Below are 20,550 nucleotides of genomic sequence, written 5' to 3'. Positions count from 1 at the left end.
TTCTGCAGTACTGTGAAGTCCCCTCACTTGTTTCCATTTCGACCATCCTCACCCCGATTCTGTCTTCTCCCAGTTAAAGCCTGTCCACTTGCCCTCACTCTTACTTGTCTAGTGTGTGTCCCACACTGTAGACAGTAGGTCCCCAAAGGACTTTTATTTTTATTTTTTATTTTTTTCCAAAGGACTTTTAAACCTCAGGTAAATTCTGTAGACAATAACAATAGCAATCGGTATCCCCATTGTTAAAATCAGAGCACTTCCTGGCCATGCATGAGTTTTCATGCTTTGATACCTTAGTCACTTATTCTTCATGATCTTGGAGGTAGATAGTATTATCCTCAAGATAAAGAAATTGAAGCCTGGGGATGTATGTAATTTGCTCGAGGAGACACAACAACTATGGGGCGGAACCAACTTTTGGAGCCCAAATCTAGAAGACTTATTAAGAAATATCCACATAATGAGGGCACCTGGGTGGCTCAGTGGGTTAAGCCTCTGCCTTTGGCTCAGGTCATGATCTCAGGGTTCTGGAATCGAGCCTCACATCCGGCTCTCTGCTCAGCAGGGAGCCTGCTTCCCCCCTCTCTCTGCCTGCCTCTCTGCCTACTTGTGGTCTCTGTCTGTCAAATAAATAAAAATAAAAAATCTTTAAGAAATGTCCACATAACGAATATTTATACATACAGCGGTGCCGACGGGGTCACACTGGTGTGTAAGGTGTTGCACAGACCCCGCAGGATGCAAAGTGAGCTACATCCAGTCACTGGCTGATTGGGAAGCGCTGCCTGGACTGCTGGGTTGAGAAACACTGTGGGTCCTAGCGGGAAACTGAGAGATCAAAGATGTCTGTCCTGGGACAGGTCCCAGGGGAGTGGGGAGTGCATTTTTCCCCTAATGCAGGTGTAGAGATGATCACAAATTTAGTTGTCTGAAACAATACAAGTTTATTATCTTATGAGCATCAGAAGTTCCCAGTGGGTCTTATTGGACTAAAACCAAAGTACTGGCAGGGCTGCCTTCCTTTCTGGCAGCTCTAGGGGAGGACCCATTCCTCACCTTTTCCAGCCTCCGGAGGCTGCCCTCCTTCCTTGGCTTGTGGCCTCAACCAGGAGTAGTGTTGCTCACTCTGCTTTGGTCCTTCTATCTCCTTCTAGGACTTGGACCCTCCTGCCTCCTTCTTTCACGATATTCCAGGATGATCTCCCATCTTAAGAGCCTTGACTTACACACATCTGCACAGTCTCTTTTGCCATAGGAGGTATTGTGTCCACAGGTTTCGGGGATTAGGATGTGGACATTTCGGCGATGCCATTCATTATTCTGCCTTCCACAGGGACCTGAGTCTTACTTGCTTTTCGATCTTTCAAGTCTGCCACACGATAGGTATGCAAACGTTGGATGAGTGAATAAATGAAAGCATTGATTAAAAAGAAAAACAAAACCCCAGAATAATAGAGTATCTGTCTCAAGAATGTAAGGAAATGCTACCATTTTTAACATGGAAATCTGGGTGGGGGAGAGAGGGAGAAGATCATTTTCCTAATCTTAATTCCCACAGTTTGGGCAATGTGAAAGTTAATGCTAGTGCCTGAGGTTACTATTAAGCAGTACTGAATGAATTTTTGGTTTGCCAGTTGCTTTTATCCATCTGGGCTGCTATCACTAATTACCACAGACTGGGGGGCATATGAACAAAAGAAATTTCCCCCAGTTCTGGAGGCTGGGGGTATAAGATCCAGATACCAACATGGTCAGATTCTGGGAGAGCCCTCTTCCTCCTTGAAATTGTCCAACTTCCCATAGTATCTTCATAGGGAGCTAGCTAAGGGTGTCTTCTCATAACTAATCTCTGCCATTTTAACCTGATGACCTCCCAAAGGCCCCATCACCTAATACCATCACACTGGGGATCAAGATTTTTGACATGTGAATTTGGGGGAGGGGAACACAAACATTTACTCCATAACATCAGTCTTTTCTGGACACCACCATCTTCTAAATGCAGCAGAAGACAGAGATCTGATAAGAACAAAACTATGTAGAATCCTCTTTCTTCTACAAAAGATGGTGGGAAGGAGGAATGAGTTGTTAGCTCAGCTTCAGCCTCTGTGGGGAGAAAGCCTCTCCTCTCTCAGCTGTAGCAGTTGTGTTTGGAGAGACTCTACAAACCCCATACAAATTCTGGTCTTTCAGGAGTTCCCACTCTGCTCAGAATTTAGCTCAAGACCCTTAGTAGGATTTACAAGGTCGCACCTACTCTGACTCTTGCCTACTCTCCAGCCTTGCCTTCACTCTCCACTCTCCAGCCATGCCTCCAAAGTCAACTCCTTCTGCCTCAGGACCTTTGGACACTCCATCTCCCCAACTTTGGAATACTCCTGTTATCTTCTCTTGCCCAAATAGTTCCTGCTTGGGCTTGGCCTAAAATCTTACCCTGAAAGACATTTTCTTTAACCTGGAAATCTAAATCCATGGTCTTTCCCCACGCAGGTCATAAAAAAAGTGGCACAGAGTCAGGAACTCGAGGCCTGGACTCACCCTGCTTGATACTATATTCTGAGCCCACTGCTCATTAGCTGTATGGCCTTGAGCAAAACAGAGAGAACATCACGCCTTTATTTCTTCATCTTTAAAAAGGGGCTAATAATAGCATCTATTACTGAGATTGGTATGAGGATTAAATGAGATAATCCATGTAGAGAGCTTGGAAGAGTCCCTGTACTATTAGCATAAGCTAGTATTCTCCTTTCTAGCATTTATCCAAATTGTAATTACAAAATTATTTTTATTATTTTTTGTTTAACATCTGTTTGTCTACATGCTGTAGGTCATAGGGCGGCAAGGCAGTGTCTTCCTTGCTCTCCACTGTACTTGCAGTGCCTAGCCTGCTGCCGGCCATGGCACAGGCTCTCCATAGACATTTCTGGAAAGAATGGATGAACATATTACTTATTCTTGGGTTGGGCCCCCTAACGGAGTGTCACCTTGTCAGAAAGTAGTTGCAGTTATTAAAGAACATTGCACATTTTTGATGGTCAGATCCTGGGCTGATGAACAGCCTTAAGTTCTATGTGACATTGACCATCTCTTCCTTTCTGGGGCTCGTTCTCACACAGGGCCTTGTGATGCTCATTGCCAGGCAGATTTATGAAACATCTCAACAGACGCTTACATTCCATATGTTACAATTTACACATTCCTGCTGGGGTCAAGGTGGGGAAAGGCATGCGTGCTAATAGCTGCATTTCTCTCATGAACTTTCACATAAACCCTCTTCCCGGCTCCTTTTACTGATACGTTATAATATACTTTTATAAACATTTTTTTCAAGGTCATGAATGAATGCTTCCTAATTTCCCTTTTTAGAGGATTCCAAGTCTAGAAAGGGCAACTAGAGGTTTCTCAGCCTAGCCCCTTCTCAAGGCCAGAACTCTATCTGAACTATTCTAGCAGATCTCCAAAGAAACAGGACAATAACATTTTTCAGTGAGTAGCATAAGCTCTCATTGTTCTTCCCTTGGTTTCAAAGATACTATGGCTACATGTGTTAATTTTGGTTTAAATATTTTATGTATTTATTTGAGAGAGAGACAGATTTTTATTTATTTATTATTATTATTAGTTAATATTTATTTATTTATTTGAGAGAGCGAAAGACAACACCCAACCGGGGGGAGGGGAGAAGCAGAGGGAGATGGAGAAGCAGGCCCCTCAGACAAAAGTGGGGCTCGATCCTAGCACTCCGGGATCATGACCTGAGCTGAAGGCAGATGCTTAGCCGACTGAACCACCCAGGCCCTCCATACGTGTTAATTGTGTAATATTACTCTAATTACACTTGAGGTCCTAGAAAAAGTGCCTTTTTGCCAGAAAACATCCAACAAAATTGCTGAATCTGAATGGCCAGTGTTAAGCCTGTTCGTCACGTCAGTGGAAACCTCCCACGGAGAGTTCACTGCTTGGCAAGAAGCTAGGCCAACACCAGGCTTCCTGTGCCTTCGTTTGCTTTCTGACCTGAATTGTCAGTCAAGCTCTATCTTTGTTCCATTTGTCAAAACACCATTGTTCTTTCTCCTCCCTGTGGCATTTACATTTCTATTGTTAAAAAAAGCAGAAATCAGTACAGCCTTGGGTTGATGGAAGCAGGTCTTATTGACTGGGCAGCCTAGTCGGTGGCCAAGAGCCAGCCTCTACCTTTGTGCTCAGCAGACCATGGAAAGCATCTCGGGCCAACCAACTTTTTGGCTCCGTCAGAATACAACCCACGAAAGAATTTCTGTCACCCATTGTTCTGTGCTGGGGCAATAGCTTTTTGGATGTTGGTTTCCACAACAAGGTCATCTCCCAGGTATGATATCTTCATGTAAAATATTAAGCTGATTAAAAATAAAGCGTGTCATTTTTCTAAGAGAAATGTCTGTTAAGTCTGCATTTCAGAGTCCCTGGACCCAAGTTGTTGAAAAGACAGAGACGGTTTAGTGCTAACCTAGGTTGATCTTATTCAACAGCAATTTCATGTGAGGATAGGATAACACATTTTTAGATGCTGAATAGAAATACTATAATTTTGGATACTCTCACTATCATGACTTTTTTCTCCCCACGATTTTTAAAAAGTTTTTATTTATTTATTTCACACACACACAGAGAGAGAAGAAGTAGACAGGCAGAGAGAGAGGGGGCAGCAGGCTTCCCAGTGAGCAGAGAGCCCAATGCAGAGCCCGATCCTAGGACCCTAAGATCATGACCTGAGCCGAAGGCAGAGGCTTAACCCACTGAGCCACCCAGGTGCCCCTCACTATTTTAAACAGATTTTAAAATTCAGTACCTCTATTAGATTGGGCTCTAAATGTTCCTTAAGGGAGAAAAATGGATAGGTAATTCCTTTTTCTGTCATTCCAGAATAGTTGTTGGAACTATTTAATTAATAGATCAATTCTTTTTTTTTTTTTTTAAGATTTTATTTATTTGACAGAGAGAGAGAGAGATCACAAGCAGGCAGGCAGAGAGAGAGGAGGAAGCAGGCTCTCTGCTGAGCAGAGAGCCTGATGTGGGGCTCGATCCCAGGACCCTGAGATCATGACCTGAGCTGAAGGCAGAGGCTCAGCCCTCTGAGCCACCCAGGTGCCCTTAGAACAATTCATTTTAACAAGGCTTATTGGGAATCAAACTGGGCAGTTCAGGGGACTCCTGAAGATCCTGCAAACTTCCAAGAAAGGAAAGCTAATTCATATATGGGCTCAGAAATCGGAATGGCTCTTTATTTCTGAAAAGTAATGCTGGAAACTAAAAGGCAAAGAACAATGTCTTCAAAATTCCAAGAGAAAATGATTTCCAATCTATAGCTGTATAGCCAGCTAAAGATCAATCAAGCGAAGGTTAGGATAAAGGCATTTTCAGACACACAAGCCCTGTCCAAGTCCATCTCCACCTTTCTTCACCCTGCTCTGGGCTACCCGAGGCTGACCTATATGGATTGCCCCAATGGGCTCCCTTGCCTTCCACGTCTGGTAGGATGTTCCCAATGGGAACATACTGGCAGAGTTTGGAGGGAGTCTGTCATTTTCCACCTGTGGGACTTAAGGCAAATGGCAAGCTCTCTATGCCTCATATGTACAACGAGGATATTTATATGACTTTTCTCTGAGAGTTTCTGTAAGGATAAAATGAAATAATCTAAGAAAATATGTATCGCAGTGTCAGTCATTCAACAAACACTCAATAAAAGTGGCGATTGTTACTTTTATCCTCGTGCCATGGTTAGCCTGCCAAGACCTGCCCACTCTTCAAAGAAGCCAAATGACCCAAATGGCAAGAATACCACCGTCATAAGCCTCAGAGCTTCACTTGTGAATCCAGAAGGGTTGCAAAAAAAAACCCTGAAAAAGTAAGAAACTCAACCAAGTGGGGAAGCTTCATGCCCAGCCCCTGGAGCATGGTTTAGGCTGAGAGCATGTTTTTTTGGGTTGGACCCCAGCGGGTGTGGATATCCTCTGGCAGCTGGCTCCAAGTTCTACCACAGCCCTCTGTTCATGTTCATGGTGATCTCTGCCAGAGATAAAGGGAAAACTGGAAACAAGATGCATTTCTGAGATGCATTGTGATCCCAGATACCTGACTGAGGACCCATGGCTGTCTTCCTCAGGCACTCAGCCAGCCAGAGCTGTCTTGGCTTTTGAGCACATGACTCCTCGCCTGCATGAAAAGCTCCAGAAAGTCAACATTGGTGGAGTCCTGTCTTTTCATGTAACTGGAAAGTGCCACTTTGCCCCTATGAAGCCATTCTCCTTTTTAAATTGGCCATATTCCTTTAGCTCATGACTTCAGGATTGTTCGTGTGAGTGGGGGTGAGGAAGAGAGAGAGACGTAAGTAGAAGTTGCTCTTGTGGGAAGAAGTACAAGTGCGAAAGGCTCCGCTCAGTAAACATCAGGAACGTTTGTGTGCAGGCACGTGTGAACATCTATACATACGTATGAACTTTGGGTTTATAAAGACACATTTTCTTCTTCCTGTGACCATCAGAAATGGCCTAGCTCCAAGATCTTTTGAGAGCCACCTTGTTGAAAACCTGAGTGGACCTTTCAATAGAGCTTCCTCCTGCTTTATCTAGATGCAAGACTGTGTGCTTGTCCATTCCATCTGTCCTCTCTATTCGATCCTGGCATGTGAAAATTCAGGTTTGAAGAGAGGCAGAGAGAGGTAGAGAGAGGGGGGATCATTTAGAAGGAGGAAACATCGCCTTGGGATGCCTCGAAATAGCAAATCCTTTCTGTAACTCCCCCACAGTGTGTTGTCACTGTTATTCACTGTATTTAACAACAAAAAATTAATTTCAGGGACATAGCTATTGTAGGAAGGAGGCTATGCCAGAATTCGGTACAAACAGGAAGGGGGTGCGTCGGACTTCGGTTGACACTGTGTGGTAGAAACAGATTCCGTGGCAAAAGTCATTTAATTTTACTTTGGCTTACGGATCTTGTCAAAATTGGGCTGGACGGTTATAGACCGTTAAGTCGGATTCTGAGAATAAGCTACGCCAAGGACTGCCGTGGAAGTGGATTCCCAACATCCACTCACTTCACTTCCTTCCAGACTTCTGATGCCTCACCGTACACAGCGATGGCTTCAGCTCTGGCTGCCTGTGGTTCTCCACAGTCAACAGCTCAAACCTCGTAGCATTGATTCCCTCATCTCAGAAATGGTGATCATAACCGTTCATTAAAGCAGTTGTTATGAGCAATAGAGAGCACGTATGAGAGAGCCCAGCCACTCAGTAAATGATGGCTAATAACAGTAACAACAACAATAATAATAATAATGATAATAGCTATTATTGTGAAAAGAAGGAGAAGGAGGCAAGAAGGAGGAAAGCCAATTCTAATTACAGAAAGAAGCTACCCCACAGGGTTACCTGGGTAGCATAAGAGTGATTTTATAGTACATTTTGAGAAATCATATTTAACGTTCTCTTCAATAAGCTTGCTCATCTTCCTGATGGAGTTGTTCTTTGTTTCTAAGCTTCAGCGTTTTCTTCTGTTTTTAAGTACACAATATTTTAGGTCTGACATCAAAAAGTGCATCGTCTGTTTTTATCTTTCTCAGCCTCATCCACATCCTTGGTTACTGTTGCCGGGTATCCCGGGGTCACCCAAAGTACTTTTGTTCTAGAGATCTTTCAAAGGAAGCCAAGGGAGCAGTTTAGAAAACTTCTCTTGTTTGTAGACAAAAATATATTAAGATGACCAAGGGAGTGAGGACTCTCTGGGATCATTATTTTTAATGCCTTACTGGACATGTTCGAAATGCTTTTCAGATCCGCGGGGAGTCAAATTAGGAGAAAATCTTTGTTTTATTTGTTTTACATCTTGGAACTTGATCTTTGGTAAATGTCTGCGAAGTTTGCACATTGTGTAACACTCCCCCCGCCTAACCAATACTGTCAGGATTTCATCAGTGTTAAACAGGCAGCGAAAACACAGGGAGGAGAGGCTTAACGGTTTCTTTGTGGCTTTCTGGTTATCTTCCTTTGACTATGCTACTAAATGTGGCTCTGAAAGGCTCCTTGTGCTTTGGGTTTGATCCGCACTCACTGTAGCTCAGTTCCAAACCAGAAGAGCTCCCCCTTGGGGTATCCCTGTTGCTAAACCTTTGGGAGGCATCATTGACTAATTGAAGCAAAAAAGTGCTGTCGGTCGTGTGCCAGGCATCTCTGTCAATTGGGTCCTCCGTAAGCTATAATAATGCTTTTCTATTTTTAACAATGTTGAGGTTAGCTAATTATTGACAAGCCCACCAGAGGCCTTCTCTCTAAAACTTAATGAAGTGGCCTTTAGTCTTCCTGATTACCGTAGGGAAGAACTGACAGATTCTCAGAGCTGGTGTAAGGGAGCGTGGTTATAAGGCTATATCTTCTAACAGAAGTTCCACGTCCTGCTTCACCTGTGACCAAATCCTGGCATAGCCGGACAGAGTACATTGAGAGCAAGGACCATGTGTCTCCTGTTCAGTTGCTGGGCCTGTGATATGTACTCAGTAAGTGTAAATGAGTGAATGCAGTTACAGAAAGATGGATCTCACCTCCCATAGGCCGGGCCTTAGCGGGAGCTCTGCCACGAACTAGCCAGGTAATTTTGGTCAAGTCGTATAACATTTTATCTGAAAAATGAGGGGTAGAGCTAGATGATTTTTGAAGTGCCTTACAGCTGTACCCTGCTGCAAACTGCCATTTCAACCCGGAGAAAAATTATCTTACATAACCTGGGTGGTTATGTAAGGAAGGTACCCTATGGGGTTAGGAAAGGAAGTGATGAAGAATTTCTTAGAAAAGCATATTTGGTTTTTCTCTTGCCCCCCACCATAAATTAAAGCATACACAACATTTATTTGAAAGTGAAGAAGGGAAGCTGTCTCAAATATTCTTGTCTTCTGAATATAGTCCTGTTGATGAAATTTAGGGGAGAACTAGAGTCTCTTCAGGGGTTCTCCAAGCATGTGACCCATCTGAGATGAGCAGGTGAATTTTTCTCCTTTTTATATCTGGTTTTCAAACACAGAGATGATCAAGGAGTGGCACTGACATTATGCATTCATCTTAGATCTATTTGTGATGGACATAATTAGAATTGTGTTTGGTGAATGCAATTCCCTTAAAGAATTAGGACAAAATTGACCTAACAGATGTGCATGCTTATCCAATAATAACATTGATACACTGTGTTTATTTGGAGCACAACTAAATTGTTCCTGCCGACTTCAAGGTCCCAGTGCAAAATCCTGGATTCAGATCCTGTGGATTTATCACACCCACTGGAGGACATTGGCTTTGCAAACCTCTGAACGGATTATCCCTTTCCATTAGAGTGGGCTCATCCTTTCCAAAAGATAACATCTTGTTTCTCTGGCCTGAATTTCCCTGACTTCTTTCAAAACACAATTTGTGAAAACAATGTGTGAGGACACATGACAATGGGAAGTGCTCAGTGGGATTTCTGCAATAAATATGTCAGGTATATAACTAACTGATGCTATTTATTTGGTCCTTCAGAAGAAAATATCGGGATACAATAAATCACAACCATTTTTCATCATCTCAGATTTCTCCAGTAACACATGTATGTTGGCAGGCCTTAGCGGATCATGCTAATTTATTTGTAAATCATCAAAGGAAAGAATAAAACATATGTTTCCAGGCAAGTGAATGGGCTGGAAAACCAAATTGGGCAACAGCAATATTTTCCTACGCCAGAAGTAAACACATCGACATGGTGAGGGGGGTTTTGTCCCACTTCTGGCTGAACTTTGGGGGGTGAGATGGTTAATATCGAGGGACCCAGCTTTGTAGTCCTTTCTCACAAAGCATTCCATGATTCGAGAAAAGGACGATCTGCAGCTTGACACGGCGAACTAGGTCAGAATAATATTTCTTAATGGTGATTCCTACAATGTTCTATTAATTACAGCAGTAGTTCAGAATTTTCTGTGCCTTGATAGGTTGTATATTTAAGTAGGCACTCATTTTTTAAAATTTAATGTGATATAAAACCAAGTCCAAGGAATCCCTACTATGTAAGTGGTGAAAAATGATGTAGGGGAGTGGAAGAAAATATCCATCTATCCATATATATACAACCCAAGCTGGTATTCAAAGATGATCTTTGTGAACATAAAAACGTATGCTGCTTTTGATTTGTGTGGTTTAAAACAAAATAAGACAAAACAAAAAACACTAGCAATGTTTAGGGATCTTGGAGCATAATATCAGAGCAGCCACTCTTTGCCCTAAATTCACTTGTATTCTCTGGCTTTCTCTCTTATTGTTTCACAGATTCTCCTCCTTTGTAGCTCAGTTAGTTTACCCACAATTTCCCTTTGTGGACGGCATCCCTACAGTATGCTTGCCTCTTCTCACCTGCCTGTTTCTGTTCCTACCATTTCTCAAGCCTGGGGAGTGGCATCTTCTGGTTCCACTGGGGTGCGGTGGGCGAGGTGGGACCTCTCCTCCAGGAAGCTTCTTTTTACCCCAGCTAGAAATGATGATCTCTTCTAGTGACAATACCCTAGGCAGGGTTTCTTAACCTCAGAATTGTTGAGATTTTAGGCAGGATCATTTTTTGCTGTGGGAGGACTGCCCTGTGAATTAAAGAAAGTTTAGCAGCATCCCTGGCCTGTCTGCACTAGATGTTAGTAGCATCTACTTTCCTACTCCAACCAAGCTGTGACAATCACAAATGTCTCTAACCATAACCAGATGCTCTGTCCAGAGGTGTAGGAAATCATCTCAGTTAAGAACTACTACTACCAGGGTGCCTGGGTGGCTCAGTGGGTTAAGCCGTTGCCTTGGGTTCATGTCATGATCTCAGGGTCCTGGGATGGAGTCCCGCATCAGGCTCTCTGCTCAGCAGGGAGCCTGCTTCCCTCTCACTCTCTCTGCCTGCCTCTCTGCCTACTTGTGATCTCTGCCTGTCAAATAAATAAAAAAAAATCTTAAAAAAAAAAAAAAAAAGAAGAAGAAGAAGAACTACTACTACCCTAGGGCTCTCCCCAAATCACATCACAAATTCTGGAGAACAAGGGTCGTGTCCCTAGCAGTGTTTTGGTTCATATTCAAAGTTATTTGATGATTAATGAATAAAATATTTTTAAAAATTATCAGTAGGCAGTTTCTGAAAATTAACACATTAGGTTAATTTGAATCAGGTCAGACTCCCAGAGAACTTTATTTATTTTTTTTAAGATTTTATTTATTTATTTGACAGACAAGGGTTAGAAGTAGGCAGAGAGGCAGGCAGAGAGAGGAGGAAGCAGGCTCCCCGCTGAGCAGAGACCCTGGGATCATGACCGGAGCCAAGCGGAAGGAAGAGGCTTTAACCCACTGAGCCACCCAGGCGCCCCTTCCAGAAAACTTTAAAAAGTGATTATATTACTGCCTCTTTCCTTTTAGAAAAAGTTTGGGTTTTAAAAATTTGTTTGTTTTGGTTTTTGGTTTTGTTGTTTGCTTGTTTATTTTTTAGAAAAATAACTATATTTTTAATACTACACCATTGGGTTGAAATGAGAAGTCACCAGAGAGTATCTCTGCATCTTTTGAAACTTTATTGTTGAAGTCACTAACCATTTCTCATGATCCTTAGAGGAAGGCTTGTGAGCTGAGTTTCTGTTGGAGCTTAGTGCGAGAAAAGTCTGTCTCTTCTCAAAAAAAAAAAAAGGGTTTCTTCTCTCTATTTTATAATGAGAGATATAAAACTAGTTTTATTTTCCCTTTTTGACTTGGCTGTCAGGAAGCTCAGAACTAAATTTTATGCTCAATTACAGTAATTATCCTCATCCTTTGATTTCTTTTTTTAAAAATGATTTTATTTATTTATTTTTCGGGAGAGGGAGAGGGATAGATAGATATCAAGCCAGGGGCCTGGGGAGTGGGGGATAAGGACAGAGGGAGAGAAAGAGGGAGAAGCAGACTCCCTGCTGAGCAGGGAGCCCAACAAGGGCTCAATCTCAGGACCCTGAGATCATGACTTGAGCTAAAGGCAGACGCTTAACTGACTGAGACACCCAGGCACCCCCTCATCCTTTGATTTCTAATATTAATCCAATCTTTTCTTCTTGCTAGCCACAATTAACTCTTGTCTTTTACCTTTGTTCTAATGGCTTTCTTGAACCTGTCTTTTTTATAAAATAAAATTTTAAGCAAGTGGAACCCTTACTCTTTACCATCAATTCTAAAATACTTTGGGAAGTAAAAGGAGAGCAATTAATAATTAAGCTGGGACAACAACTTAAACTGCGACTGTGCTGGGCGTGATGAAAACGTGGTGTCACTCTAGAAATAAATAATAAATATAACAGCAACAGTTATTCCATTCTTAGGTTGGGGATAATTAAAGATAAACATATGCCCCAAATAGAGAATCAAAGTTATGTGCTTTTTATTTATTGTATGTCACATCTGTTTATTAGAGTTTGATATTTATTACCTCTTGGGAAATTTTGTAATTAGTCTCTGTATCAGTAGAGAAAAAAAATCATGTGCTTTCTTAAATGTTATTTAATTTCTACTAAAGGGGAGAAGGAGATCCTTTAGAAATGGAACAGTGATCACAATAGAAGTTTCATTTGTTTGTGATTTATGGAGACTCGGGATAAAGGCACTATTGACCAGTATCAGATTTCTAATGAGTCTATCTTGTTTTTCCTGAGCCACTTCTCATAAACTTTTGTAATATCTTGAGCAGCCAGCTGATACTATGTTCAAGCCTGTTTACAGAGCTATTAATAAATGCTGTGTGGCAACTCCAGGAAGAGAGTCCAACTGTTTTTTTTTTTTTCCTCTCCATTGGCTGAAAAGTTTTCTGCTTATTTTAAAAAATATGAGATTACCAAAGTCCTTGATATATGCTGGTTATTCTGCAAAGAAACTTGGTGAAAATAAGTGAGATTCTAACTTACAACCTAATGGACTGATAGTCAAAAAGAAAAGTCATTGTCAATGCCTTGATTACAAAGTCTTTCCTATAAGAAGGAGTAAGATATCAATGCGGCACAGGTGAATTTAGAAGATGTGGATTTTGTTTGTGTGTGTGCTCAGAATCATGCTGGAATCCAGGTTCTTGGTGGCTGCTCAGTTTTTTGATATTCTGATTTTTTCTCAGTTTTTTTATATTTTGATTTGATATTTTAATATTCTCTGATTAGACAAATTGAAAACTTAGTAACTACCATTTTTAGATTTCTGACTACATGCCAGGTACCATGTAAGCACTTTACATGTGTTGTGCTAATCTGTTCTCAAAACAGCTCTGTGAGATGAAGGTATCCTTAGCTCCCATTTTTACAGTTATGAAACTTGAAGCTCAGAAAAAACAAGGAAGTCACCCAAAGTCATACAGAAAATAAGGAGGAAAGGAGGACTCAAACCCCAGACATCTGATCCCTAAGCCCTGCCCTTTAAACTATTTCATCCTGCCACGGTAAAAAACAAACAAACAAATAAACCAAAAATACAAGTGTGAAAAGGCAAAGCTCAGCTCTGGGAGCATGACCAGAGAAGGGTTAACAAGAAAAGTAGCAGCCACAATTAGGTAGCGAGCACTCTATTCCAGGCGTGTTCAGAAAGAGTTTACACACATCTCATGTCGTTCTCACGACAGCCCCATGAGAAAGGTATTATGCCCATTTTACAAAGTAAGAAACATGCAGAAGAAAGTGATGCATGTACCTCAACACTCCTTGCAACATTTATTTCCCTGGTTAGTTCCCACGTTACAGACAGTCCTGATGGCTTATATCCTTATTATCATTCTCCTTTTACAGATAAGGATATTGAAAAATCAAGAGCTTAAGTTATTTCCCCAAGAAACAAGATTTGAACCCAGCTACTTTTATACCTAGCCCAGGATTCTTTATTCTACACTAGGTTACATACCTGAAATGTGGTTGTAAGGAAAAATGCCATCCTAAGCCTTTTGAGCTGACATTCATCTATAGTCTTCTGTACTGCAAGGCAAGAATCTAAGCTTGACTTTCAAGCAGGAGCTACATATTTTCTGTTTCAGATCTGGGTATAGGACACAACGATTTCAATTCACTTCAAAGCTGTAACAAACCCAGCTTAAGGTTAGAGTTGTTGGCAAAGGGCTTCTCTTCTTGCCCTTCTCCCTGATCCAACAACAGTGAAGATTTTCCTAACTCACACCACTAAGTCTACAACTTATCAATTAATTGGAAACAAAGAATAACAGAATCTATAAGAATATAGATAATAGTGACCATTTATTGAGTGCTCCTGTTGGGCTAGAAAATAGTACATGCCCTTCCTCATCTCATTCTCTCAACTTCATAATGTGCTGCTATTTTTATCAAGAGGAAAAAAATGGAGTGTTTCGGAGGTTAAGTAACTTTCACACCACTCAGCTGGTGGCAGCGATTTTATTTTATTTTTTTAAGATTTTATTTCTATGTCAGAGAAAGCACAAGCAGGGGGAGCAGCAGGCAGAGGGAGAAGCAGGTTCCCCACTGAGCAAGGAGCCCAATATGTGACTGGATCCCAGGACTCTGGGATCATGAGCAAAGCTGAAGGCAGCCGCTTAACCAACAGAGCCACTCAGGTGTCCCTGCTGGTGGCGATTTTAATCCACCTCTCTCTAAACCGCTAGTCTCCTGATTCCATAAAGTCCAGCTCCTTCTAGGTAGAGATCTGTCCAGACCAAGTGTTCCAAATCCTTCAAACCCTTCCTGCCACACAGCACTAAAGTGAGATACTTACAAACACATTAAGACAGGGCAGTGCATGTATATTTGTTCCAATCCCTGTCATACCTTTATTCCTCTAGTCTAGGAATCTCTTTGTTTCTTTGTAGCAGTTACCCCTAGCTGAAAGTATCCAACTTGTTTGCTTGTAATTTGTCTGTCATTCCAGCTGGAATGCAAGCTCCGTGAGAGCAGGGTGGAGCTTGTCCTCCTGCGGCTGGATTTCAGTCCCTGCCACAACACTTGGCACCAAGAAATTGCCTGATAAATGGTTACCCCAATGGTGAATGAACCCACCAACCCCCAAAGCGGACGATGTCCCTGATGAAGAAAAGGGAGATTCCCTTTCTCTGGTAAACTCCTTGATTAAAGAGAGAGAGAGAGAGAGAGAGAGAGAGAGAGATGAGAGAGAGGGAGAGAGAAAGAGAGAGAGAAGAAAAAAAAAAAAGGCTTTGGAACAGTCATTTCTAAAAGGCAAAGAATGCTTTGGTTTGCCAAGGTTTACAGAGAGCTGTGATTATGAGTTTTGAGAGCCCTTGCTCCTTAAACATTTTGTCTGATTTTTTGTCTTGGTCAACCTCTGCTAGGAATTCTGGCAACTCCCCTTCCTCACTCCCCCACCCCTCTTCTCCCTGTCCACCTCCAGTGAATTCACATCCTTCTGCCGACCAGCTGCATATCCGGGTTCGCAGACGGAGGCCCAGGTGGCTCTCCACTAATGGCTCATCCGTTATCTGTGTGAAGAGCCAGTGCCTTTTCTGACTAGATTTTTTTTGAAGCTAAATTGACCTTTTTTTAGAGGAAAAAAGGTGTTCTACAGAAAGCAGTGTCTTGCTCTCCATTCATTTCTTCTTTCCTTATTTCTTTACTTCTCATCAAATATATCTTGCATACTTTTCTTCAAAAAAATTGTCTACTGCATTTTGAGAATGGTCTTCTGCCATGCTTTCTGAGCCACCAAATTGCTACCCTTCCTGCACAGCCGTTGCCCCCATATTCTTAACCCAACGTTTGGATATTTTTACAACACATATTCAGTATGAAAGATAATACTGATAACTTGTTTTATATGAACATTTATACACCAGGACCCCTGTGAGGCACTGACTTCATTGGGATACTTTATGGCTTAATACATCTGAATGATTTATATCTCGTTTTGTCTAAGCATTTATGCTAATAAATTTAACAGATTTCCCCAGCACTGCCTGGTCCTTCGTTTTCTTCAGAGGGTCAAAGTGAGAGGAAAATAAAGCCGTGTGTTACTAAAGAAAGAAGGAAGAATTTGGCCTAACCGATTTAGAACACAAATAAAATTGTAACACAAATAAAATCCCTGATTACAGTTACGCTGGAGCAACAGTGAAAAAGAAGTTCCTAGATCCAGATAGATTTCCGTAATTAAGCTGTTTCTCAAACGCAGAGTAGCATAATGACAGAATATTTAGCAAGCTAATTTACTAAGGAATATTTTGGTCCCATATAATTAAATCCAACCCTTAAGAAAAAAGAAAAAAAAACTGACAACTGTTAAATTGAGTGCAGTCAGGAGAGGGAAAGGGATAAGATAAAATCCAGTCTATAAAATATAGTCCATTATCTTTTATAGGTTAAAAAAAAAAACCACAAAGAATACTTGGAAAGAATCTTCTGAGATGGAAAGATTTTAAGATTGTGTGGGGATTTTTTTTTTTTTTTTTACAGGTGCAGAATATAAGTTGGATTTTTTTCTTTTCTTTTCTTTTTTTCCCCCATTTTTTCCCCTGTTGTTTGCAAAGTTGAATCCGGGGTCAGGAGTTCTAATTGTAACCTCAGACTGGAATTCCAGATGGTGCGCTTAGGACTGGGAGCAACTCTCAGTTCATCAATTTCATGGGCCTACGTATCTGCTCTGGCCACGGCCCGGCCTCCATCCCCACTGTGGCATTAATGCAGAACAAATTGAGACATATCCTCTATATAATTAGTTCCAGAATTTAAAAAGATTTACGGTATAATAATAGAGGCAGCGCTGCGGAATCCTTTCAACGGGGACTCTCTTGGAGCTTGGGGACCAACTCGCGGTGGCATCAGAATAGACGGGTAACTCTGGCCGGTCCAGGAACTGCAAGCTGGGGGAGAGGGGAAAATTTTGCAGCGCCTAGGCGGCGGCGCTCACCGGTCCTGAACCCCCAAACTGGGTCAGAGAACGGGGTTTGTACTGTAGACGAAAGGTTGTTCCAAAAAAAAAAAAAAATAGAGTTACTTTTCAAATGAGCAGAGAAAGCCAGGGTGTGGGGGACAAAGGCGAGGGGTACTCTCTAACAAAAGTCCCTCGCTTACTTTTTTTTTTTTTTTTTTTTTTTTAATTTAAAGAAATGAAGCTGGGGTTTCTACTGCCAGCACGGGGCTGGAAACCTGCTAATAGCCTACGGAGATGCCGGGGGTAAGCAGATCCCCAAGAGTTGGAGTGGGCAGGGAGGGGAGGAGTAGCGGTTGGGCTGCTAGTCCTGCGTGTGGAGCTCGGGGCTTTAGCCCCTGCCCGAGGTGCTAATGGAGCGCCAGTTCCTCCTGGGCGGCTGGTGGTGCAGCCACTCCTCTTCTGCGTCTCCGGCCCCAGCCCTTGACAGATCGCAGTGCTTTGAGTGTTTATTCAGTTGTCGGCGGCCGCGGGGTGACGCCCGGAGCGCAGCCTGGGAGTACGAGCCGCTCCCTGGGGCCGCGGCTGCAGGGCCGGCTCGGCTCTTGGTCAGAGGCAGTTGACAGCCCCGGGGTTAAAGGGGCGGAGGGGGGCGGGGGTTAGAGGTCCTCAGGACCCTCTACCACTCAGCGTTGATTTTTGATCCCCCAATAATTAAGCACCTTCCAGGCCAGGATGACTTTTGCCGATGTATCCGAGCCACATGGGTTTTCAGTGTCCCTCTCTCCCTCCCTTCTTTCCAACCCATTCCATTAGCTCTACAGAGGCAGAAAGGGAGGAGGATAAAGACCTGACTGAGCTAGACGTCGAGAGATCTGGGTTCCACCTCGGCTTGGGCACTATTTTGCCATGGATCCTTAGTAATAGTGACAACGTTTGTAACGTTTATCGAATGCGTGAAACCAACACTATTCTCTGGTCTAATCCCCACGACTCCACGAAGTGGACGTTAGTATTGCACTACTCCATCTCATCAATACGGAAACTGAGGCTCAGAGAGGCTATGGAAGTCCTCTAGGGTTACACAGCTGTTACCCGGCGGACCTGCGATTCTATTCTCTGCCTAACAATTCCAGCCTCTTAACCACCGCGCTCTACAGCTGCCTTTCCTCTCTCTGCCTGGGCCTCAGTTTCCTTCTCTGCAGACGGGGAGTTGTATTTCCATTCCTGCCAAATGGTGATTCAGACAATCCTCTGTGCCTTAAGTCTCAGTGCTGACGGGAGCGGAAAGGTGGATCAGAGAAGGGAGCGGCCAGGTCTACGCCGCGCTCATTTCCCTGGGCCTCGAGCTACGGAGGTGCGGGAGAGCGCCCACCTGCCGAGGCGGGCATTGTTCCTCCCGGCCAGATACTCTGTCCCTCCGCCAGGCGGGCTGAGGGGGCGCCGAGGCCAGCTTAGTGGGCGCATCTGCTCTTATAACCGCCGAGCTCCCGCAGAATAGATTATTCAAGGGGAAAAGGGGGACCTCAGTGTGCCAGTTTCCCAGCGTTGGGCCTGGGGGCTCCTGGGCTTCCGGGGATGGGGATGGGTGGGGTCGTTCCGAGACCTCCTCTCCCGCGAGGCCCTCCGACTTCGAGCGGCGGCGGACGCGCAGCACTTACTTCCCGGCCCCGCGGGTTGCAGGGAACTCCTCCCACCGTTTCGGACTACAGTGCGGGAGCCAGGAGGCAAGCCAGGATTGAAGCGGGGATCACACTACTGCTCTACCTCCCTCTGGGCTTCTCAGGCAACAAATGGCGGAGGGAAGAAAAGTCCTGAATTTTCTCGGCCCCCCTTTCTTCTCACTCCACCCCCCCCCCGAACAAAAACTTTTTTAAAAACGCAAAATTAAGCACTTCTGCCCTATCTGGGATTCAAAACCACAAAAGCTCACGTTCAAGTCACCCCCTCCAAGACCCCCAAAACTTTGCAGAAGAGTATAAAAAAGAAACAATCTCGACCTTTTCGTTGGCAAATAAAAATCCCTGACTTTTTGTAAAGGTCTCTCCTTCCCCCGTGGCGCTTGAGTGAATCCTAGTTAAGAAAAACTCCTTTGACGTCGAAATAAAAGTGGTGGGTGTGAGACAGGGGTCTGCGGAGTTCTAAGGGCAGCTTGGCCTGAGAAGTTTCGTCTCCCGGGGCCTTTCTGCACCAGAGGGACCACAGGCGCATGCCCTCTGCCCAGCTCTCTAGCCCCGCTGCAGGTTTCCAGACTGCACTTGCGGGAGCGTAGTGGGCAGCTCACAGAGTGTCGGGGGAGAAGGAGCTGGCCTCCAGAACCTTTTCAGTTCTTTAAAGAAAAGATAAAACTTCTGAGTGGAGACAAGCACAGTCATGCACCAAAGTAGCGCAGAGAGGGGCAGGACCTCTAGGTGGCCGGGGGAACCAGCGGGTAGCGAGCGTTCCCGACCTTTGCCCTCACCGTCTCCTGCGCCTTTAGGACGAGCGACCCCAAGAGGAGGGAATTTTGTTTGGCGTGTAGACTCTGAGCCTTGGGTTCGCAGCCAGAACTCAGGTCCACTTCATTTACTCAGCGCAAGTCCAAGTTAACTAAAACCAAAGCGCAAGAAAATGAAGAGCATGCCACGGCTTTTAAAACGTTCCGTTTCTTTGTAAAACTGCAACTACCATGGTTGTCGCTTCGCAAGGGCTTGGTGGAGAGGTGCGCGCCCTTCCGCGGCCAGCCTGGAGTAAGAGGCCTGGCGGCCACCGGCTGCTGCCCGCCCGCGCTCCTGGCGGTTCCAGGCTGCGCCGTCGCTGCTGCCTCCTGGGCGTTCCCACGAGCCCCGAAACGCACTCCAACCCGGATTCCCAGCGCTTCTCCTTGCCTAGGATCCGCATCCCCTTGAATGCTGACTACTGTGGAAGAGGCAAAAACCGAAACAAAACCTCAAACACCCTCCCTGAGGTGCGCGGGGCTCCCACAGAGTAACTAAGTGAAGAGAGGAGTCTGATGTGGCGAAGTTCAGCACTCGGAACTCCCTACGGTGAGAACACTGCCCTGGACCGTGGGCCACTAAGGGCTTTCCCTCGTGGTCCTCCTAACTGGTTTGCGTCCGCTCATCAGTCACTGCTTATCCAGAATGGTATCCTCCACCGTGAGCGGAGGCCAAGAGCGGTGGGATTGGCTGCAGGAGACAACCTCTCCACGGGGTACTTGGACTTGGAATCCTCCTCACCTCTCAGCCTCCATACTGGGCTCCAGGATTCTCCGGTCAGAACGCGTGCAAGCTTTGGGTGTTCCCCTAAAGGCTTTCCCGGCTTCACCGAATTAGAGTTAAATGCCCCTCACTAGGAAAGGAGATTAAGTGCCGCTGACACCAGTTTTTAGGCAGGCGACAACTGCCCTCGTCTGGGCACAAACCTCATCCAGTAACCAACTACCAGACGATCGAAATATGCCTTTTATCACAGCTGAAGCACCGCGCCCCCCAGGTCACCCACGTTCACCTTGCGCGTGGCCTCTGAAACCCATAAAGTGTCACCCCCACCCCAGTGAACCTGAGAGTACGGCCACCACTCCTGCCCGGCGGCACAAGAAGCAGGAGCTGGACTTTCGGGCTCTGAGTAAAGGAATTGGCCTCTCTGAAGCTCTGGAAAGTTTTCAGTGCTTTCCTGAAGTTCCCGCCCTCGCGGGGCTCACCTG

General features: G+C 44.3%; 1 long non-coding RNA gene across 6 annotated transcripts in view; it reads right to left on the bottom strand.

Annotated features, from left to right (window-relative positions):
• The window catches only part of LOC131810982 (uncharacterized), a 109,183-nt gene that overhangs the window by 88,329 nt on the left and 304 nt on the right, over window positions 1-20,550 (bottom strand). The window lies entirely within an intron of this gene.

The sequence above is a fragment of the Mustela lutreola genome, chromosome 1 (assembly GCF_030435805.1).
Source record: "Mustela lutreola isolate mMusLut2 chromosome 1, mMusLut2.pri, whole genome shotgun sequence".
NCBI lineage: Eukaryota > Metazoa > Chordata > Mammalia > Carnivora > Mustelidae > Mustela > Mustela lutreola.
This window is presented reverse-complemented; position numbering and strand designations above follow the sequence as displayed.